The 24,127-nt window shown below is 40.6% G+C and overlaps 1 protein-coding gene across 1 annotated transcript in view; it reads left to right on the plus strand.

Moving 5' to 3' along the window:
- The first annotated feature begins 770 nt into the window (after window positions 1-770).
- ERBIN (erbb2 interacting protein) overlaps window positions 771-24,127 on the plus strand; it is an 88,749-nt gene continuing 65,392 nt past the window's right edge. The window contains 1 exon segment of the mRNA XM_033164101.1: window positions 771-913. The gene's annotated coding sequence lies outside the window, so the exon portion shown is untranslated.

The raw sequence follows: 24,127 nt of genomic DNA on the forward strand, positions 1-24,127 counted from the left end.
GAGGGGCGGGAAGGAGGGAGAGGAAGGGGGAAGTGTGGAGAGGAGGAGCCGTGTGTGTGTGTGAGGCGGGGAGGGCGAGGGAGGAAGGCAAGCGGAGCGAGGGAGGAAGGCAGGAAGGAAAAGCGAACGAATAGAAGACAAGAAGGCTGCGCAGTGGAAGAAGGAAGAGCAGAAGCAGGAGGAGGAGGAGGAGGAGGAGGAAGAAAAAGGGGGCTTGTTGCGCTTCGCATCCCACCACATGCCCCTGGCGGTGGGTTGCGGCAGGCGCTACAGCATCCTGGGCCCGGCCTAGCGAGCGAGGGGACGCAGAGAAAGGAGAAGCAGCCAGGGGAGGAAGGGTGGAGGGGGGGGGGGTCGACGACGGAGGCGGGTCCGCAGCTCTGGAGCCTCTTTGAAAAGGAGAGCTGGGCCAGGCTCCGGCGCAGGCATTGCGGCCCCCGCGGTCGCCCCGTGTCCCCCCCCCTCGCCCAACACCGCCGCCGCCTCAGTAAGGGGCGGGAAGTGAGTCTTCTTCTGCCGGGACTGGGCGGCGTTCGAGGCACCTGAAACCGCGCATTTGTCACGGCGGAAGAGGGGGAAAGCTGAGGCGACGCAGAGACCTTCCCCCCCGCTCAACTGCGAAGAAAAGTGAAGAAGGAGGCCGGGGGGAGGGGGAGAAATAACTCACCTCGGCCGGCCGGGCCGCAAGCTTGGCATTGCTAAATTTCCACGCCTCTGAACGACACCCCTATCCCCGGAAAAGAAAAGAAAAAACCCAACAACGTCGACGAAAGCTGTTGCATCCTCCCCCCCCGGCCCCCACCCCGTTTTTTTCTTTTCTGAACTGCTGAGAAAACTTGATTTGGATTTAAATCATCCATTGGGTAGTGAAGGAACCTGGTGCAAATGGAGATCTGCACGCCCGAATTGTGAGGTTGGTTTTCAAAAGAAATAATTTTGAAAGTGTGCGTGTGCGGGAACATTAGGAATGAAACCCTTTTTATGTGTCGGAGAAAGGGGACACAATTGTACTTCATTTTGAGATGGTGGTCTGCCTCCTGTCCTTACTTTCGTTAGCTTTTTAAATGTCTTTCTGGATTTTGAAGCTGGTTTCCAGTTTCTTTCTCTCTCCCCCCCCCTCTCCGTGTGTGTGTGTGTGTGTGTCTGTGAGAGAGAGAGAGAGAGAGAGAAAGTCTAATCATTACCGGTACTTTGAAATTTTGTTGCAGAGGAGAAATCTAGGAGAGCTGATTTTGTGTGCGTAAAGCTTCTCAGACAGAAGTTTCTTTGTTCCATAGTAGAAGGTATTGAAGTGAAACTGCCTGATTATGCATTCGTGATCTTAAAACATGTCATCTGTAGAAGCAAGTTGCTGGACCGATAACTTTCTTTCTCTGCAAGCATTCCGTTTGCAAAAATGGCAAATATTCTTTTTCCCTTGTACCATTAAAGTTTGAAGACTTTTTCTTTTCTTAGTGGCTGGTGTCTTTCTTTTAGAAGGCATTTCTTAGCTGTCGAGTAAGGACACAGTTCAGACAGGCCTGCTGTTTTGTGAGACTTAACAAGTAGTTCAAAAACGTTTGAGTAGTAGAGGTATTTGTCATATTGTTATAAAACAGCTTCAGCACATTTAGTCAGTGGCTATCTCCTGAGGGAGTTTAAACTTTATTTGCAAACATCTACTTGCATAGGTGGTTTATGGACAAATTTATTTCCCCCCAATAGTGGAATTCAATTGTTTCATTTGTTGTTGTTTTTTTAACCACGTAGTTTGGTCTTGGTGTTTTGGGAAAAGGTATGAAAATATTGAGTTTTCTGAAAAATTGTTAAGATTAAGCAATTCTTATTGTAAGGAAAGCAAAATGTGTTGTATCACCTGTTGAATTATATAATTTTGATGACTTCACAAGCAACTTGCCATTTGTTTTTGTACAGATCTGCTTTGAACATGTTTTCTAAATTGTGCATTAGCCAGAGGACTATAACTGAGGCATTATTTTTGTACTGCGGATGGTTTAAATCAACGTCCATGCTATGTTTTGCTGGTCTGTCTTGATGGGAGTAAAGGCAAATTTCTCTTGGCGTCAATCATCATGATTAGGAAACTTTCAAACTATACACATGATCTTTAAAGACACCAGTAAAGGTTACTCTTGGCCATTTCAAAGGATTGGACAGAAAGATGGCAGTGAACTTCAACTTCCTTATATGGCTTATGCGTGGCAGAATAGCCTAAACAGAGTAATCATTTTACAGTGAATTAGCACTTCCAAAGCTGTGTTACATTCCCCACAAAACATATTCTAAAGAGGGATAGAAGGTATCATTGCATGATACATATAACTATAAGATATTGTATATCTAACAAGTAGCCATAGAGCATAAACTATTGTATTTTGAACTATTTATTGTTCTTGATATTGGTTGGACTTAAAATACTGTACAGTGCAGTCCTGTAAATGTCTACACAGAAGTAGACTTACTCTTAGGTAAAGGTGTATAATATTTCAGCTTTAGATTAGTTTAGTCACCATATAGGATTAGGCCCTATTTAAATAGCACACTTCTGCTTAGGCTAGTGATATGTCATAAATTACATTCATTTTATTAATACAATTTGAAAAGATTTGTTGGAATTATTGCTCTTGGCAAGTCAAGCTTATATGATAGTAAATTATCTGACAGGCCTTTGAATTTTCCCCTTTGTCTGATTGGTTCAAAGCCTGTTTAGTGGTGTGTGTATGTATTACATTTCATTAGTGATGTGGAAACTTTTCCTAATTTGACTTTTTCAGTGAGCTATGTTTATATATGTTCTGTATGTCTATATAAAAGGACTCGGGTGGCGCTGGGGGTTAAACCACAGAGACTAGGGCTTGCTGATCAGAAGGTCGGTGGTTCGAATCCCCGCAACAAATAGGTACCGCTCCATCGGGAAGGTAAACAGCGTTTCTGTGCGCTGCTCTGGTTTGCCAGAAGCGGCTTTGTCATGCTGGCCACATGACCCGGAAGCTGTACGCCGGCTCCCTCAGCCATTAACGTGAGATGAGCGCCGCAACCCCAGAGTCGGACATGACTGGACCTAATGGTCAGGGGTCCCTTTACCTTTTTATCAATATAAACATTTTATTTTTTAGTGTTCATACAATTATGTTCTAATTGTTATATTATCTAAAATTAATAAATAATAGCAAATAAGATTTACCTCCATTCGTAATTCAGATGAATGCCTGTCTGTACTGTTCAATAAGTCATTGGGAGACAAAAGAAAAATAGTAAATTTATATAGTTCTGCATGCCAGAAAAGTGTAGCTGAATAGGCAACTAAAGCAGGTTAAGTCAAAGCAGTAATCAGATGGCAATATTTGCATGTAGTGAATCTTTAATAGGTGCAATGAAGTATTTAGTCATTAACAGAAGACTTATTTGAAAAGGTGAACGAACCGTTAATCAATTTATTAAAATACTTATCTGTATACATGTCTGCTCTCAAATTTAAAATGTGTACTTTAGTTCAGTTTTAATATAGCTAGTGGCTATTTTTCACAATTACACACTTAATTTTTTTAAAAAAACTGCACTACTTTATTGTCAAAGTGGTTTACATAGAACATAATGTATAAAATTATCAGTAAAAGTCAGAAGATAGAAACATGCTGCCACATATATATATATATATAGAGAGAGAGGGGGGGTGTACATTACACACACACACACACAAACCTTGCATATCTAGGCAAGCTTACCTAAACAGTTTTTTTTTAAGCAGGCATTGAAAACAACACAGTGAAGGTCAGTGGGTAGTGAGTTCCAGAATGTAGGTGCTGCCACACTGAGAGATTAATTATTTACAAGTGTGGAATGGATATTGTGTAGCACTTTCCAAAGTGCTAGTTCCACAGTTTGCAGTGTTGAATGGGCATAGAAGGGGTAACGTTGCCTTTAGTACACATTAATGTCTGCCTAAGCTGATCCACATGTGGAATCAGACTTCCATGCACACATTGAATCATGGAATTATAGAGTTGGAAGGGACCACAAGGGTCATCTAGCCCACCCCCTGCAATGCAGGAATCTTTCACCCAATGTGGGACTTGAACCCACAAACCTGAGATTAAGAGTTTTGTGCTCCAGCTACTAAGCTATCTATGGTGATCACCTGTTAGAATAGAAAATGTGAATGAATAGATTCTACATACAAAGTTTGAGGCTACATCTAGTTTCTGCCTACAAGTTGCAGCTTTATCAGATTGAACACTGACTCAGTGTAACCTTAGAGCTTTTCTGATTGACAAATGGGTGTTCACAATTGAATTTGTGCAAAACTGGATTGGGGTCTGTGTATGCTATGGTGAGGGACCTTCTGTGGCCTGTGACCATAATGAAATTCTTTCATTGAAGGCTTGTCTTCATAACTTCCGGGTTTCATCTGCATGTGAAAGATTGAAGCAAACTGACCTGTTAGCATTTGTTACACAGTTAAGAAAACATTTGCTTAAATTTTTGGACCCACAAAGAATATGTTTATGGTTACTGACATACCTACAATTTGTGTTCCCCAGCCAATTAAAATATAAATATATTGAGTGTCCTGCTATGTATGTTGTAATTATGTATGGAATGGTGACCTCTGCAAACAACAGGGCATACTCAATGCTCTGGGGTTGTTGAATAGCCTGCTAAAAGAGAAAATCCCTGTCCCTGAATTTTCCAAATGCCAAAATGTTTTCAGGATGGCTTTTAGATAATAGTGATGGTATACTGCTGCAAAAAAAAAAAAGGTCTGTGGTTTTTAAGGGTATTTCTTTTGAACTTTGTGAGCTACCCTGTACACAGGAGATGTAGAGCTAGATTTAAAAAAAAAACAACCCCAAAAATTAATTTCTACCTTTTTAAAAAGCTACTTCTATTCATTTACTGAATATTTAAACTTGATCCTCAGGGCAAATTACAGTAATAAGAGTAAAAGCAAGTCCCTACTTATCTTTAGTTACCAAATTCAGGAATGTACAAAGCTCGGCTATTGACTTAGGCATTAAGTTTGAGAAGATGATTGTGGGCCTCTAAAGTAAGGCCACTTCTTCTATTCACTTTGGGTAGAAGGGGTAGTATTAATAACCTGCCCTCAGTCCACTGTTAACTTGGGAGGAAGACATTATGCAGGATCCAGTCCATTCAGTTTTTTCTTAGTTAAAAATAGCACCCCAGCTTGTGCCTGAAGGGCCCATGAAACCATTGCTCACTCTGGTGTAAGGATTTCCTGGTAATTCACGCCTGTTGATACAAGCCCTTCTGTTCTGCTTCAGCTGCATCCTTTGAAGGAAAGGTGTATTTGGTTGTGTTATAATAGCAAAGTTCTAAGGTTACGAAAGTATGATTATTGACAAAGGAAAATTTGGGTGGAATATTATACCCTTACCATGTAGAAATTGGTGGAATAATATGCATTGATAACCCAGAATTATATTTGTTTCACTTGCATGTTGAGATAGGTTTAGTAAATTGACTGGACCTGCCATCCAAGTACTTTGTTTTTGTCTAGTAGCAGCTTGTCATGTATGCTTCATGTATTTGCTGCACAAAATACCACTGTAACATAATGATCACGTAAAGTGTGGCTATTCTCTATATATTACAATCTTTAGCTGAATAAAATTCTACAAGTACAACCTTGTAAATTTGTGCCGTTAAATGGCTCTTAACTAGTGCACTCCCAAGTCTGAGTCTATTCTTTTATGGGCTCTTTCTTAATTTGCCTTGGAATTAGCCTATGATCCAGGACCAAGATTCTTACCAGATTTGATGAACAATGTTGCATATGGTTTTTTGCAAGGTCTATACCCCAAGAGATGGTAGGTCCACAGCAATTGGATAGTTCAACAAGGCCTTTGACAAGGTGCCCCATGATATTCTTGTAAAGAAGCTGGTAAAATGTGGGCTAGACAATGCTATCATTCAGTGGATTTGTAACTGGCTGACTGACCGAACCCAAAGGGTGTTCATCAATGGCTCCTCTTCATCCTGGACAGAAGTGACTAGTGGGGTGCCACAGGGTTCTGTCTTGGGCCTAGTCTTATTCAACATCTTTATCAATGACTTGGATGATGGGCTTGAGGGCATCCTGATCAAGTTTGCAGATGACACCAAATTGGGAGGGGTGGCTAATACCCCAGAGGACAGGATCACACTTCAAAATGACCTTAACAGAATAGAGAACTGGGCCAAAGCAAACAAGATGAATTTTAACAGGGAGAAATGTAAAGTACTACACTTGGGCAAAAAAAAAAAAAATGAAAGGCACAAATACAGGATGGGAAACACCTGACTTGAGAGCAGTACATGTGAAAAGGATCTAGGAGTCTTGGTAGACCACAAACTTGACATGAGTCAACAGTGTGATGCAGCAGCTAAAAAAGCCAATGCAATTCTGGGCTGCATCAATAGGAGTATAGCATCTAGATCAAGGGAAGTAATAGTACCACTGTATTCCGCTCTGGTCAGACCTCATCTTGAGTACTGTGTCCAGTTCTGGGCACCACAGTTCAAGAAGGATACAGACAAGCTGGAACATGTCCAGAGGAGGGCAACCAAAATGGTCCAAGGCCTGGAAACGATGCCTTATGAGGAACGGCTTAGGGAGCTGGGTATGTTTAGCCTGGAGAAGAGAAGGTTAAGGGGTGATATGGTAGCCATGTTCAAATATATAAAAGGATGTCATATAGAGGAGGGAGAAAGGAATGTTTTCTGCTGCTTCAAAGAAGCAGACACGGAGCAATGGATTCAAACTACAAGAAAGAAGATTCCACCTAAACATTAGGAAGATCTTCCTGACAGTAAGGGCTGTTCGACAGTGGAATTTGCTGCCAAGGAGTGTGGTGGAGTCTCTTTCTTTGGAGATCTTTAAGCAGAGGCTTGACAGCCATCTTTCAGGAATGCTTTGATGGTGTTTCCTGCTTGGCAGGGGGTTGGACTGGATGGCCCTTGTGGTCTCTTCCAACTCTATGATTCTATGATAATCACAATTTATGTGGATCTTGGCCAAATACATCCCTGCCATGTTAAGTCAGCACCATCAGCTGTGAAATACAAGACCTAGAGTGCTTTGTGTGGTCAGCCACATCTCCACCTAGAGTGTTCCATGCTAATAATGCCCAATGTGTTTAGATATTGAGTAAGTGCCAACCTAGCAGTTTGAAAGCACGTCAAAGTGCAAGTAGATAAATAGGCACCGCTCCGGCGGGAAGGTAAAACGGTGTTTACGTGTGCTGCTCTGGTTTCGCCAGAAGCGGCTTAGTCATGCTGGCCACATGACCCAGAAGCTGTCTGCGGACAAACACCAGCTCCCTCAGCCAGTAAAGCAAGATGAGCGCCACAACCCCAGGGTTGTTCACGACTGGACTTAACGGTCAGGGGTCCCTTTACCTTTTAAGTGTGTAGATATCTCACCTGGCTTCGGGTCACCTAAGTTATATACCTCCAGGAAAGTGGCCTCTACAGAATGCCATGGCATTGCACCTGACCCAACAGCTTTAGTTGCAGCATACTGTCAAGTGTACTGCTCTCATGCAGATAATACTGAAGAAGAATTGGATGATTTTTGTGCTGCTGAATTTGAAGATGAACCTGTAAGATCAGATATGTTAAGGAGCAAGTAACTATATGTATCTTTTCTCAACTGAAATGTGGTTTATTGTGAAATTGTCAAAAATCTTCATATGTGTTTACATGGGATGTTGATTGGACAAGTATATCAACACATACATGGGGTATTCCATTACTGTCTGAATTAATGCTTGACCTGCAGGACAATGTCCAAGAATGTTTCCACTTCATGAGGACATCCAGCTGCAGGAAATGCTCATAATTATTTACACAAAGAATAAAACATGCCTTCAACCAGGGCTGGAGAACCTGGAGGATTCCTAGATATTTCTGGATCTCCCTTTAGCCTAGCTAGCATGGTCAGTAGTCTGGAATGATGGGAGTTGTAGCCAACAAATGGTGGGCCACAGGTTCCCCACTTCTACTTTGGAAACTTGTTGAATTTAAGTTCTCATCCCCCCCCCCCAGCTAAAGTCAAACATGCATATGACAATTACCTCCAAAGCTCTGAAAAAAATATTAACAAGCATGTAACATACAGAAATCTTGACAAAATAAAATGAATGGGTGGTAGTTAAAATTGTGATAGATTGCAGCATGTGGCTATTCTCTAACTTTTGAGATACAGAGTTTTGTAGAAATATTTACCATTTTCATTACATACTAGCTGGCCCGGCCACGCGTTGCTGTGGCTGATTTGGTGAAATGGGAAAGGGGGGTGCAGTGCAAAAGTAGAAGTGTATGCTTACGGGCACTTTTTCTTGTTGAAGTTGAGGATGTGTGGTTTCCTTACTGGCTCTGCAGATGCTTTAGGCGCTGCCATAAATGGCGGTCATTTCGTTTCCGGGCGTCCAGACTCTCCTCTCAGTGGAGATGGAGTCCCGGAAATGACCAAAGTTTTTTTTGCGGCTGACTCCACAGGCGCTACGGCCGTCTTGTTAGTGGAGGCGGCGTCGGAAACTGCTTCTTATCCGGCTGGCTCTACAGCTGCTACTGCCGGCGCAGCAAATGATGGTAAGTTTCGTTTCCGCCCGCCCTGGCTGTTTTGTAAGTGGAGGTGGCGTCGGAAACTTGAAAGGTTTGAGAGTGCCGTTTCCGCCCTCCTGGCTCTGTAGGTGGCTGAGGTAACACCACAGATGGCGGAAGCGACGTTTTGCCTCACTTTTCTGCCACACCCGATGGAGCCATGGCCGCCAACCGCACAAACAGTTGTTCCTGCCTGCGTGGGTCTACAGCTGCCACCGGAGACAGCAGCGGTGTTTGTGAGCGGCATGCTCACAATTTTTACCTGGGTTAGGTGTATTTTTGCAATCTAACTACGTAAGATCCTTCCCATATGCCCATGGAACGTTGTGTCCAAATTTGAACAGAGTCGGTCAAGCGCTTGCGGAGAAAGGTGGTACAGCACAAACACCCACCTTTTACGATTTTATATATATAGATGGTAAGAATTCACCCTTTTTGGTGTGGGTTGGTCAAGGACTTTCACCAGCTTATATGAGATGCAGGATTTGCATGGAGGGTTTAGCATCAAATGCAGATGATTGTGACTTTGCTTAAAACAAAGATGAATAATGGTATGTGCACAAACGTTTGCTGTTTACTTGTATGGTAATTAATGCTGCAAATGGAAGTGAGGGTAACATAAAGCAATTATTATTTGTTATACTGGACAATGATACATAATGTTCCTTAAGAGGTCTGATTATAATTGGATGCAAACCAAGTGCTGAATTGCAGGTGATTCAAACAAACAAACAAACAAACAAAAAATCAATGGGTAACTAGGTCTTTAAAGATGTAGAGACCCTGAGTTGTATGGCCATACACTATGTACTGCCATAGTGTTGGAATGGCAATTTATTTCTTCTGTAGGAAGAGTGCAGTGACAAGACTCTAATTCCTGATTATGCAGAGGGAGAGGAAAGGCAACATAATGGACCATAAGTGACCTGTTTCTCTTGTGGTAAGTTTTTAATGGAATGAAGTGAATCTTGGCTTTAATTTTATATGTTTTGTTAGCTGTCATGCTTGGAGAGATCTAAGAAGGAAGTCAACCTAAAAGATTCTCTTGTGGATAATAGTTTCAAAAGTTGACTTGTAAGTCCATTTAATAATTTTAAGTGCCTGAACAGGTGATGTATATTTGATATTGGAAGTCAGGGTAAATGGAGCTGGTAAGATAGAATTTCTCAACCTTCAGTGGTCTCCATATTAATCAAGATTATATTACAAATTAGCTGTAGTGCTCTGGTTTTACTATAGGCTCTTAGTGTGGTTAAACAAGTGCTGTTCCTTACTCATGCTGTAGAAAGTAGGAAGAGGTAATGATCACATATTTAAATAAAGTTTCACTGAAGTAGACTGAAAGTATATTCTGAATTTCTCAAAGGCAAATCGAAAGATAGTTTAAGAAACATTCACAGTGTATGGTTTTTTGGATGTAATATTTCATGCTGCTGAAAAATCCATTTTTGTGACAGCAGTGACCAGGATACTTGGGACAGAGGCTATAGTGTTGCCAGCTAAGGAGATGTACCAGGTTCTTGGTTATGAGCCTAATGTTTGTGATTAAGAGACCACTGTACCCAAGCCTGGCAGGCAGGAGCCCACTGAACCAAATTCCACAACACCAGAGCCTGTAAAAGCAGAGCCAGGAGCCTCATTGGTCCATGGGACTTGAAGAATCCATACCACCTTACCAGTCTAATGGCATAAGGAGCACACCATGCAAGTTTGCCATGCAGTGCATGAGAATTGCCTATCTTTGAGTCAGAGGTTTGGCCTTTTAGGAGACACTTAAACTTTCCAAAAGCATATAAGAGAAGCTGACCTCAAGGCAGAGGTCAAATAGGTATCTGCCCATTTCTAACCCTTTTTGGAGCAAGTTGCTCATTGGGAGCCATCCTTGGTGCTGTGGCAGTTAACCCGCCTTACTACCTTGCTCCATGGGCTCCTCTTTGAGCAGGGCAGTTTAGCGTATTTTTGTCAAATGATTTGTATATCTAATTGATAGGTAAGATTTAACATTTTCATGCATTTCTGCTGTTATAATAGGCATGCAAAATTGTGGGGTAGAGTCAATGTTAGTCATACTAAAAGAGCCATTGAAGTTCATGTGTTTGGCAAACTTAAGGTACAGTTAACAAAACATTGTATCTTTTCCTTTCAGGTACTGTAATTTTTGTTCTTTTAGCATTTCATTTCCTCCACTCATTTTCTCTCTACCCCTTCCCTCCAAAAAAACTGTATGTATATTCTTGCCAATTTAGGATAATGCTTCATACATCTCATGAAATGAACTGTGCTCACAAAAGCTTATGCCATTATAAATTCGTTAAAAATTGAAGGTGCCAGACGCTTATAACAAGAATGCAAACTTAACATGGCATTCTTTCTGGCAATCCATTAGTTATATAGTTTAGGGATAAAAATAATTTGTCTCTGTTGTATATGACTAGTTCCCCAAGGCTTGGAAATGTATTTCCATCCCTGAATTTGTCTCTACCCCCACCCCAAAATGGAGAATAGCTAGTGTTTCATATAACAGAATCCTCATGCAACTATAGAAAAATTCAGAAAGAATTTTCCTTTTACACACTGTTAATCAAAATTGTCCCCTAGGAGTAAGTGTCAGATTAAGAAGCAAGTGTCCACTAAAGGCCATGCTAGATAACCTGATCTCCATAAAGAAACAAGCGTCTGTATGTTGAGCAACTACTTTTCTTATACACAAGCAGCTTGCCGTAACCTTTTGTGAGGGCAATGCAAAACTGTAGCCAAATAAACTGTTCTGCATACGCAAAGTGATTTGCACAGCCAATGGTTTTCCCTTGTCCCCTTGTTGTCAACAATTTTTTAAATGAGATCTATGAAAATAATTTATAGTCTACTAATATTGGCTCTGCCCACTGTTATGTTCATATAGGAGCTGAGGGCCAAGTATGATAAAACAATGGCCAACTTGTGTCTCAGGATAAAATCATTCTGAATCCATACAAAGAGATGGAGTGAAATTTTAAAGTACAGCATAAGCTAGCTGGCAGGCTGGCAAAATCTTTCCCTCATCCATACTTTCACCCCCCCCCAACCCTTTTACAATACTCTTCTACTTGAACATAGTAGATAGCACTTCTATTGAATAATGTTGTGGACACACAGAAGATCTCTTACCTTGTGGTGTAGATAATTCACATTCAGCAGTAATTTTTATACTGACAACCATAGACTAGCTTTCAGTTCTCTAGTCTCAATAATCAGGTATTCCATATAGCTTCCTGATCAACTTCCCTTGCCCATGATGGGTTGCCTCCCTTCTGATTTGTTGTTGTTGTTGTTGTTTAGTTGTTTAGTCATGTCCGACTCGTTATGACCCCATGGACCAGAGCACGCCAGGCACTCCTGTCTTCCACTGCCGCCCGCAGTTTGGCCAAACTCATGTTGGTAGCTTTGAGAACACTGTCCAGCCATCTCGTCCTCTGTCGTCCCCTTCTCCTTGTGCCCTCAATCTTTCCCAACATCAGGGTCTTTTCTAGGGAGTCTTCTATTCTCATGAGGTAGCCAAAGTATTGGAGCCTCAGCTTCAGGATCTGTCCTTCCAGGGAGCACTCAGGGCTGATTTCCTTCAGAATGGATAGGTTTGATCTTATTGCAATCCATGGGACTCTCCAGAGTCTCCTCTAGCACCATAATTCAAAAGCATAAATTCTTTGGCGATCAGCCTTCTTTATGGTCCAGCTCTCACTTCCATACATCACTACTGGGAAAACCATAGCTTTAACTATATGCACCTTTGTCGGCAAGGTGATGTCTCTGCTTTTTAAGATGCTGTCTAGGTTTGTCATTGCTTTTCTCCCAAGAAGCAGGCGTCTTTTAATTTCATGACTGCTGTCACCATCTGCAGTGATCATGGAGCCCAAGAAAGTAAAATCTCTCGCTGCCTCCATTTCTCCCCCTTCTATTTGCCAGGAGGTGATGGGACCAGTGGCCATGGTCTTAGTTTTTTTGATGTTGATCTTCATAACCATATTTTGCGCTCTCCTCTTTCACCCTTATTAAAAGGTTCTTTAATTCCTCCTCACTTTCTGCCATCAAGGTTGTGTCATCAGCATATCTGAGGTTGTTGGTGTTTCTTCCGGAAATCTTAATTCCTGCTTGGGATTCTTCCAGTCCAGCCTTTCGCATGATGAATTCTGCATATAAGTTAAATAAGCAGGGAGACAATACACAGGCTTGTCGTACTCCTTTCCCAATTTTGAACCAATCAGTTATTCCATATCCAGTTCTAATGGTAGCTTCTTGTCCCACATAGAGATTTCCCAGGAGACAGATGAGGTGATCAGGCATTCCCATTTCTTTAAGAACTTGCCATAATTTGCTGTGGTCGACACAGTCAAATGCTTTTGCGTAGTCAATGAAGCAGAAGTAGATGTTTTTCTGGAACTCTCTAGCTTTCTCCATAATCCAGCACATTCCCTTCTGACTAGCCTAGAGTAAAAAAAAAGAAAAAGCGTTGCCTCAGCACCAATCTGTTAAGATCAGGCATAGGCTGCAGGATTCCTATAGCCTCTTTCCTTGCCACTTTGTAACACATAATGCAGCTTGCTGCAGTAACCCTCTGAATTCTGTGCTGTTTCCTCACCTATGTTGCATGTTTCTAGGAGCATTGGTTATAACAAATCCTTTACATGTTATGAAAGATCAACACATGTGACTTAACATTTGGCTTAACATTATGTCTGACCCTGAGCTCATGGTTTGTTTGCCCAAAACGAAAATTACAAACTATAACCATTGTTACAGCTCATGAATTGTTTGGAGAAAAACATAGTATATGTATAAGCCCAGGCTTGGAGATAACACTAAGTTCTTGGCAGTGTGGAGGCAGTAGGAGCTGAAGAGGAGGTGAAGCAGGTGCAGTTTTCGCTCTGTGCACCAATACACTGTGCATTTACCTTTTAATCGTAGTTCAGCATAACTGTATAGTTTAAAGTGATATGTGAACTAAGCCATTTAGTTGCTTAGAGGGATGTTTTTCCTTAAAAACAAGCAAGCAAACAAACCCACACACAACAGAACTTCCAAATAAGATGTTTGGGTATTATAATTGAAATAAGTTGGTGGTGCTGATTTGCAATAGTCGTTAGGATTGCTTATTAATTTTTCAAATCTTATTCAAGTATTTATTTTAAAAGATAGTTTAACTTCAGTATCTGTTTGTGAGGGATTTAGCTGGGACCATAAAGTCCATGGTGGAATTCATATAGTTTTGAGTACCTGACTCCCTTCATGTAGGCAGGTATATACCTCAGTTTAAGAACAGAGCCTGAAATTGTAATGCTAACTTATCTGAGGGTTTGCTGAAGAATTAAGCGTCATATAGTCTTAAAGAGGAAGGGATTTATGGATGTGTGAAAGAGACATTACAGGAGGTGGGAGGAGAGGGAGTTATCGCAAATAAGAAGTGGCAGGGGAAGACATGGTATGTGCTCAGCAAATGCTTCAGTTCTTGAGCTGTCAAAGCAAGAAATATCAGCCAATTTGACTAATATCCTCAGGTTGGGTATAATAAAACTTAATTAGCATAGAGGAACAAGCCCATGGCAGGGTTTGTGCATTAGACATGCCAGTTTTAATATTAAGTGAGGCATGTTTGCCAGCCTGTATGTGGAAGCAAGGATTACATAAATACTATGGCAAGTATACCATGTTCTATGAAAGTTGCAAGTGTAATAGTTTCTGTTGATGATTTACATATTACCTTAAATGCTGACGTACACATTTAAATAGCTAACTAGTGAACAGAAATGCATAGTAACATATCCATCACACTAAATTAGATTGATCTCGCTCCCCCCCCCCCCGGTGAATTCAGTACATGTGAGACAAAGGGGAGTAACTCATTTGGAATAAGAAAATGTCTTGGTAGCTTAAAAGTTGGGTAGAACCAAGGTGAAATGAAGCCTCCCTAAAATTCTTTAGAATTGTGATTCATTCTTATAAGGGCAAGTTGCTGTGAAGCATGTTGTGTTGCTCACTAAAGTGCACTTCCAGTCATGTGACGCTAACTGACCTAGGTGTAGAAAACTAGCCAGAATTAAAAATGGAATAGTTTACTGTCACTACTTTACCTTGCCTAACAAAAACAAAAAAATGAACAGATGTTTTTAATTTTTGTGGACAGGAGATACTGAATGCTTAGCCCAGAAGAGATCTTTTGAATTTTCTCCCTATTTGGGGTTACAGATTTAGAGAACATTCCAAATGAGAGAGTTGTGTTGGTCTGTTGCAACCAAGACAGAAGGCCTTGAGGTACCTTTAAAGATAGCATATATACTGTGATATAAGCTTTTCTGGAGTAGGGCCTCCTTCATCAGATACATGAATGGTTGTTCTCATTTGGCAGAGGTTAAATATGTGTATAAGCAGAGACATATTGTAAACAGAGACATATTGTAAACAGTGGGACCCAAAAGCCAAAATTCAAAAGGCTAAAAAGTCTGAATGACCATGTTTGGATTTTGCACTAAATCATTTGAGATGAATAAACTGCAGTGAGCCTTGGGCTTACACACTCCCCCTCTAATCTTCTGGCATGGCCACAAGGAAGAGTTCACAAACTTTTGCTTCCATATTTACTTAAATACTGAAACAACAAGCCATTAAAAAACAAACAAACACCTTTTTGCTTAAATGGCAACTAAAAATGGAAGCAAAGCCTTCCAAACTTGAGTAGATGAGCCAGAAGCTCAGTTCAGCTTGTTCATGTAATGTCTCAACAGGTTCAGTATTTGAAGGAGAAGCAGAGCTGTCAACCTTCCTTTTTTTGCATTGGGAAACTGCCATAGCTGTCAACTTTCCCTTTTTTTGCAATGGGAAATGGTGCTGGAATAAGGGAATTTCCCGCAAAAAATGGGAAAGTTGACAACTATGGGGAGAAGGCTTCTTTTTTACATGGGGAAACATTCAGTAATTTGGTTCTCCAAAAGTACTCTGAAGTGAAACCATCAACAGAAGTCCCTAGCACGTGACTCTGAGGAATATATAGCTGCTAGTGGTTGAACTGTGAGATAAATTGGAAGGCTGCGGTTAAATTCCCCTTGAGTTAAGGAAACTCTTTTCCATATCCAGTGAACTGAGCATAAGCCAGAGTGATGTACTTATTGTCAAATCTAGGCTTGCCATATTTCAAACAGTGAAAATCTGGACAGAAAGTTGTTGAGCAGTATTTCAGACATGTCTGAAAAATCCGGTTGTTTGGCAACCCTTTTTGTTGCTCCTTTGCTCCTAATATTAATCTATAGCATGAAAGTGTCTGAAAATGACTCTGTTATAATCCTAGTATTATACCAGGTCCTTCTAGTTGAGGTCTGTGGCCTATTCTTAAGTAAGGCCCAAACTTGACCTAACAGGAAATATGAAAGGATGCTTGTAAATTGAGACTCAGGGTTTGCATCTGTCTCTCAATGTGATAAAAATAGTTTTTAGTGTCATAAGTGCTATGTTTAATATAAAACTTAAAAGTGGATACTAATTTATATGGAGCAAAATCTGGAAATTCCAAACTATATAGGCCAGGTGGAATTGATTAGCATTAATTACTTGCAGGATCATGCTTGTTTTATAGCTGTGGTGCTCTTTCTGTAATACTGAATGTAATGCTGAAAGGATATCTATTTGTCTCCATTGTTCTTATTTCCATTTTATGCAGCAACAAACTAGAGCTTATTCTGTGACCAGGGATTGTAAACAAACTGCTCTTTTTGGACAAATGTACTTGTATGGTAAATAACTTCCCCAAAACTTGCTAGTTTAATACTTAACCTTTTAGATTTGCACTTAAACATATTAGGTGTATGCTGATAAAACAGTGGTTTGGTTTGAACATAATACTGTACTAGTTTGAAGAATGAGCCTTGCAGCCGTGAGGAGGAGCTGAGAAAATTTCACTCCCATTTTAGAATAACTGCAGTTTGTCATATAGACTGAAATGTAGACATACTGATTAGTCTTAGTGATGATTAGTGGAATCAAGTTAACTCCAATCCACAGTTTATGAAGGTGGGTTGCTTTCAAAGAAGAGTGGGAGGCATCCAGAGTCTGCAGTCACATTCTACAGAAAGTTTTTAACATGTTTTCTCAAGGAAGTACACTCTTTGTCCACCCACAATAATATTAATGTATCTAGGCTGTTGAAGCCAATGCTAAATCATAGAATCATAGAGTTGGAAGAGACCACAAGGGCCATCCAGTCCAACCCGCTGCCAAGCAGGAAACACCATCAAAGCATTCCTGACAGATGGCTGTCAAGCCTCTGCTTAAAGACCTCCAAAGAAGGAGACTCCACCACACTCCTTGGTAGCAAATTCCACTGCCGAACAGCTCTCACTGTCAGGAAGTTCTTCCTAATGTTTAGGTGGAATCTTCTTTCTTGTAGTTTGAATCCATTGCTCCGTGTCTGCTTCTCTGGAGCAGCAGAAAACAACCTTTCACCCTCCTCTATATGACATCCTTTTATATATTTGAGCATGGCTATCATATCACCCCTTAACCTTCTCTTCTCCAGGCTAAACATACCCAGCTCCCTAAGCCGTTCCTCATAAGGCATTGTTTCCAGGCCTTTGACCATTTTGGTTGCCCTCTTCTGGACACATTCCAGCTTGTCAGTATCCTTCTTGAACTGTGGTGCCCAGAACTGGACACAGTACTCCAGGTGAGGTCTGACCAAATATGGCTGCAGTGTGTGGAGATATGTATTATTACTCACTGCTTTTTATATTGAAATGTTTCTTCTATTTTGCTGTTTAGTAAAATTATTTAATCTGTCAGTTTTGCATGCTGCATCAGAGGGGCTGTATTAAACTAAGTTTTACTCAGATCCATTGAAATTAATGGACCCAAATTAGTCTTCTCCATTATTTTTAGAGGGCCTACTCTGACTAGCATTGACAACAACCCAAAGTGATTTGCAGAGCACAGTGTCATTTGTAAAGCCATGAAATGGAAGGAATCCTCGGCGGATCCTATTCTCATAAGGCTTGTAAAGAAGTTAAATACTGTCTACAATCTGTATGTTTTTTAAAAAGCAATAAAGTGGAGCTGTTAAAGACATCTTTCAAGTTTTCACTCAGTAAATCAAAATTACAGTAGACTTCTCACCTATGGGTTTCTCACCTGTGGACTATCTGCTAATAAAATTTATTTTATCTAGGACTGTGCATTGAATCAGTGCAGTGTATGGTGTTGTGTCTTTCAGATGTTAGAGGCTTGAGTGGCATGACTGCCTTTTTCTTGGTAGACAGATCCTGTAGGTCAGGAAAGCAGAGATGTGGCCCAAATGCTCAGTTGTTCTTTTTGCATTGTTTGTAGCATTTTGTGTATGGTATATCTGACTTGGTTGTTGGTAATTATTTAATGATTTCTTGTAATCAATGGGAGTGGTTTTTGTTGTTGTCATTTTGCTGATATCTTGTAATACTATATGTAAAATGATTCTAGGGATACATTGTGCTGTGTACAGTAATGTAGAAAGGTGGTGTATACATTTGAAATAAAATAAAAATGCTGTGTGAATACTTGTAAAATCAGTTGCAAAGACTTAGGTCCTTGGTTGGTAACCCCTCTCCCAATCCCAGATTTCAGAAGTTAAGAAATTCAGATCCCACTTTTATTTTAAACATAGGTCATTAGAATAGAGGTCTAGCTGCTTGTTTCAAAATAAATTGGATAGAAGGTTCTCTTTTGCTCGTAACATTTCTTGCAAATTAGCACTCTGCTTTTCCTTCCATATTAAAAGATAAGGCCCTCGGATGCCTGTTCACTAAACTTTTTATCACATAAATTTAGAAATTCACATCAAGAATGAGCAGGAAAGAGTTGCATGAGCCTTGAAACACTCTCTCTGTGTGTCATGTACAGAACTCAAGGAAGCTTATCAGCACAGTATCAGTACAAGGCGATAGGAAAAAGAGTGAGCTAGAGCTGCTGCTTGGTTTCCTCTTCAAGGCCCCTGACTGATTGGGTGGAGCACCTGGCTAAGACAACAAGCAGTGCAAAAGAAAAGAAGAAAAAGCCACAAATGGCTCCAAAACTGCAGGGTCAGAGGAGAGTTGGAGGCAAACAATTGGCTTGGAGTCAGTCCCCAATTGATCATGGCTCTATTCTTATGTGATATCTGACACTTTAATCTGTCAGTTTGATGAATCAATAAATGTTACAGTCCTAATAGTAAGCTGCATCTTGGTTGTTTAATCTAAATATTTCTAGTGCTTCAGCATTTGGGGCTTGATATGGGAGACTCTGATGATCTAAATTCTCAGTTGTGCCACAAAGCTAAAGGTTTGGCTTAACCTATTTCAATTGTGGTGCAAAGTATGGTCCCATTCTGAGTTTCTATTGGTAAGGAAGGACTGAAAACATCAAAATGTTTGGAGTACTACCTGCTGTCTGAAGTTAGCAAAAAAACCAAACCTCACTTCCTCTCTGTCCCCCTCCTCTGCACACACACCATTTAGTTAGTACAGTGGTGCCCCGCTAGACGAAAATAATTCATTCTACGAATTTTTCCGTCTAGCGGTTTTTTCGTCTAGGGAGGCATTCGTCTAGCGGGGCACCACTGTATTGGTCTCTTGTGAAGGAGACCATATCCCTTAAAGCATAAAATCAACACTTAAGCAGTCAATGCTTAACAGAAGCTGCAAATAACTCCCTTGTTTCTTTTGTTTATATACATATTAAGGAAGCACTTGTCAGTATCACTTGTAAGTGATCTCCAAGTGATTCGTGCAGGACAAAGTGGGATTGGAGCAAACTTGTATTGGACTGAGACTTGGTTTCTTTTCATAGTGCAAGAACTGGAGCCAATGCTGTCCCTTATTTTTGCAGTAGTGGTCTTGGACCTTGTGAGTTCCCATGGTTCAGGAATAAGGTTTGATGCTGCCCTTGATTGTTGCAGGATTGGGACTGGTCCTCATTCTGCAAAGAATTGGCTTGATGCTGCTTTCCTAGTGGCCTAGAATATCCACTGAAGGTGGAGTGGAGGGTGTTAGGCATGGAGGCACATTGCTTTCTTCATGGAGTCCGTATCAGCAGAGGCTAAGCTGGACCACAACTCATAGGAGGGATAGCATAACCCCAAAATAAAAAAAAATGCAACTAGGTTTATAACATATGATGCCAATTCTATTCTACCCCCTTGTCTCTTTTCAGTGTCAATTGTCACATAGTTCATTATTGCAAAACGTGTAATAACTTGAGTTTTATTAAATAGTCCATAGAAACTTTATGGTATTGGTTGTAAGAATATATAAAGGTTCTGTCAGCACAAGACACTGTTCACTAAAATTCCACTGGAATGAATTGGATTTGTACAAGAAGAAAGCAGTACTTTTGCTGACTTCTGTTCTTCTCTGAAACAAAAACACTCCCAATAGATTGTGCCTGAACAATGCCTAGAACCTGCCTGGAACACCTCGAACAACACCTGTCTAGCCTACCTCAGAAAGTTAGTTTTGCATTGAACATAAAATTAGGAGTATGCATTGCAAACCAACTGGAGGAACAAAACATGTTAAGTAAAACTTAGTTTGGAAGGTGACGAGACCCTTTTGACACTTGCCTCTCATCAGCATTGATGGCCTGAAATTCTTTCACAGTCAACAGATTAAAGAAATTTAGTCTTGGTGTAATGTTTCCCTTCAAATAAAATTAAATAGCATTCACAATAGTCCAGAGAAACAGGATCCATTACTTCATATTTCAGAACCAGTTATTTCATATTTGAGCTACTGATGGTGGTATTGAGGGGGGGGGAGAGATACTCCATTTAAAGAATAATAAAGTAGAATAATTGCACTTTTTAAAGATAACCCTCATATATAAACATTTCAGAGTTAGAAGATATACATAAAATAAGTTCAGCTCCAATACAGATACCAACTGGGATAAACATCTTCTTTTAAAAGGCTGGTTGAAAAGAGCACTTCTTTAGCACATGCTGAAAAGACCTTAGAGAAGGTGTCTGTCTGATATATCATAGGAGGAAGTCCAAAGTGTAGGTGCACCACACCTAAGGTCCGATTCTGGCCTCTTGCAGAGTGGACCTTATGATAGGATGCTATCTGCATGATTCCCTCTCCTGCAGAATGCAATGATTTGCTGGGTTTGTAGGGGTGAGAGGATCTTTTTGATATTCTGGTCCCAATCTGTATAAGGATTTGTACAGCCAAAGAGCACCTTGAACTGACCCCTGTAGATAATTGCAGCCAGTGCAGTTCTTTCTGTAGCAGCTGAACAGGAGACTATTCCACCCCAGTGAGCTGCTGAACTGCCACATTTTTTTTAAACAACAGCTTCTGGGTTAGCTTTATGCAAAGTCCCCATAGAGTGCATTGCAGGTTGCCAGCACATGAATGGCAAGAGTCAGGCTATCCCAATCCAGAAACTGTCATAGGTGTCTTGCTGACTGAAGCTGTTAAGATGCTCTCCTGGCCACCAAGACCTGTTAGGCCTCTAGTGGCAGCGATGGATCCAGGAGCACCCCCAGACTACAAACCTGCTCCTCTGGTGTGGGGATAACCAGCATCTGGGACGACCAGTAATTCCCGGAGTTCCTGCTCCCACTGGCCGTGAAAGGGCTCGCTGGTTATGAACCTGAAGGTCGTGAGATTGTTGTTGGGAGTTCTGAAGGTTTCCGAAGGTTTCTGAAGGTTTCTGAACGTTCCGGAGGTTCCGGAGGTTTCTGGATAGGAAAGATAGGCAAAGCTAAAGAAGCGGCCAAAACTAAGAAGGCCAAATAAACTTTCGAAATAAAAGAAATAAAGACTAAGAGACTGCAGTCAATGGTGAAGTTGCGCTCTACTGCTCTGTGCGGCTTGGTTTCTCTTTCGGTTTCTTTCTTGCTTGTCTCGCGCGCACTCCACACCGCTACAGAGAGCAGGGGCTATTTATTAGGAAGTTGAACATTGTCATAACATTGTCAATAACCAATCACAACGTATCTAGGTGAGTTTCTGGGCGGGAAACTCTTAACTGACCGTTAATGAAGCTTGTCTTGGCGCGCTTTGCCCCAAGCACGGAGGGATCCAGGCAGCAACCTCTGCCGGATCTCCTTGCCTTCCGTGCAATGCGCAGAAGGTTACCTTAAAGTGAACAGGTGCAGGAGCACCTTAAAACGTATTCCCACACTCTGCGTAAATACGTCCCCATCCAAAGCAAGCAATCAACCAGTTATCCATACTTGAAACCACCCACTACAGTGTCTCCATTGTGCCAATATTCAGAGTCACTTTATTGGCCCTCAGCCAGAACCCACTGAGTCCAGGCATTAGTCCAATGTTTGCACAACTTCTCCTGATTTAGATGTTACAGAGAAGTAGAACTGGATATTATCAGCTCACTGGTGACACCTCACCCTAAATATAATGACCACTCCCAACTACTTCAAGTAGATGTTAAATAGCATCTAGGACACAATAGTATTACTGTGGCTCCCCAGAGCATAACAGCAACTGACCTTAAAAATGGTCATTTTGGAACAAAGGAACTTTAAAAGGAGACTGCAACATGAAACTGCTGAATTACAATTCAACAGAAGATTTGATGTTGTCACTTGTTGTAATGAATTGACACAATGGGTTTTTATCAATCTACAACTGTTAATTGGCTTACCAATGCCAGGATGTCTGCATTATCAACGACTGTTTTGTGAATTGTCACTAATTATGTAATGATTGCTGTCTCTAATTTATGCATTTCACCTTCTGTTGACCTCATTGTTCACAATCTCCCTACAGGATAACATGTCACACATTTGAATGCTTCCACTGGAGACCATAAAATCTTATGCTGCAATAAATTTGTTAGTGTTTAGGATGCTACAAGACTTTGTTGTTTTTAGTCTCATTTGTGATTACCAGCAGATCTTTCCAATGTGTAACTGAAATTAGTCTCAGAGTGCATGAATTTTCACTACTTCTGTAACATTTGTGCAGGAGTTGAGCAGACTTTTTTTCTTACATAAATTAGATGCTGCTTTTAGGATGAGCAGAGGTTAGTCACAGCAATTTAGGAAGCAGTACAATATATTATCCACTGAAAAGTACATAGTGGCAGCAAATTACAATTTTTTTTTTGCCTGCATGATTATTGGTTTGCACCCATTTGTTTCTTTTTAGAATTTTATTCTGCCTTTTTGGTGACAACAACAACAACAACCCTATGGTAGTGTACAATAAAACAGAAATAAAAGCAACATAAAACATTAGCAATGATATTAAATTAAAAAGATGTGTCTTGACTTCTTTTGTAAAAACAGAGAATGAGGAGGCCAATTGTGGTTCTAAATGGAGTACATTCTACAGTCTGGGAGCAACATGGTGGTGGGGGAGCCTTACTCTTGGCAGGGGTATACCCTCAAAACAGCCTCTCTGGCAGGTCTTAATAATAGGAGAAATTCATTATAGCCTAGTACATCATAAACAGTGTTAGAATGTCTAGTCGCCATTTGGGTGTGTGTGTCCAGCAACACTTTTTAGTTATATTTTTGATAAGCATGAACTAATATGCAATTCACATAAGTGACACATTGTTAATATCATATTTTTAACATAAATTGTTAATAAATGTTTAATTTGGTGTTTACAATAAAAAATATTGGTACCATACGTACCATACTTCAGTTTTCAAAACATTCTACTCTTTATTGTTAAACTCTTTAAAATATTGTCTATCCTTAACATATACTTTGAGGCACATACATTTCAGCATTCCTTGAGTGTCAACCAGGTGCAGAGAATGGCACCCAGACTTTTTGAGGTGCTCGCAAATAGAGAATCTTTAGGTGCGAAATGTGCCTGGTGCCCTGGTAATTTCAAACCTTGATCATAAACAACTTCAGACCAAGCCTGAATATTAAACCAACTTCAGACCAGGGTTTTATATCCTTCTTTTTTCTGAAGTAGACTTAATGTAGTTTCCCAGTTTGGATGAAATGGGAAACTATACTTACATGAAGCCGGCCTGGTTTGTTTGCCAGCTCGTGCTGGTGTAGAAATTGCATTCCCAGCCAAAAAGCTCTTTCCTATCTTGGATTTATCTTGCAAACTCTCCCATAGTCTTAACAAAAGCTTCTGATACCCTGACTGCCTATACAGTAATTTCTGAATATTTCTGATGGAGTGGGGTTAGAGGCAGTCAGAAATATGAGCTTGTTATAACACTTTTTTGCCTAGTGTATTTGTAGTTGATCAATATGTTTCTATTTATAAATTTATTCATTGTTAGATTTGGCAGGACATTTATCATTTTTCAGCACATAATGATTTAGATCACTGGTTCCCAGTTGGCAATAAATGGACCCCAGGGTCCGCATAACCCACCCAGGGGGTATGCAGTACCATGCACATAACAAAAACTACCCATAGAGATATCAAAATTTTCAAAAGTAGGGGGTCTATGGCTTGGCTTTTGAAAAGCAGAGGCTCCACAGTACTTAGTCAAAAGGAACCACTGGTTTAGATGATTAAAAATAAAGATAGTACAGGGAAAA

Source organism: Lacerta agilis, chromosome 11 (assembly GCF_009819535.1).
Source record: "Lacerta agilis isolate rLacAgi1 chromosome 11, rLacAgi1.pri, whole genome shotgun sequence".
NCBI lineage: Eukaryota > Metazoa > Chordata > Lepidosauria > Squamata > Lacertidae > Lacerta > Lacerta agilis.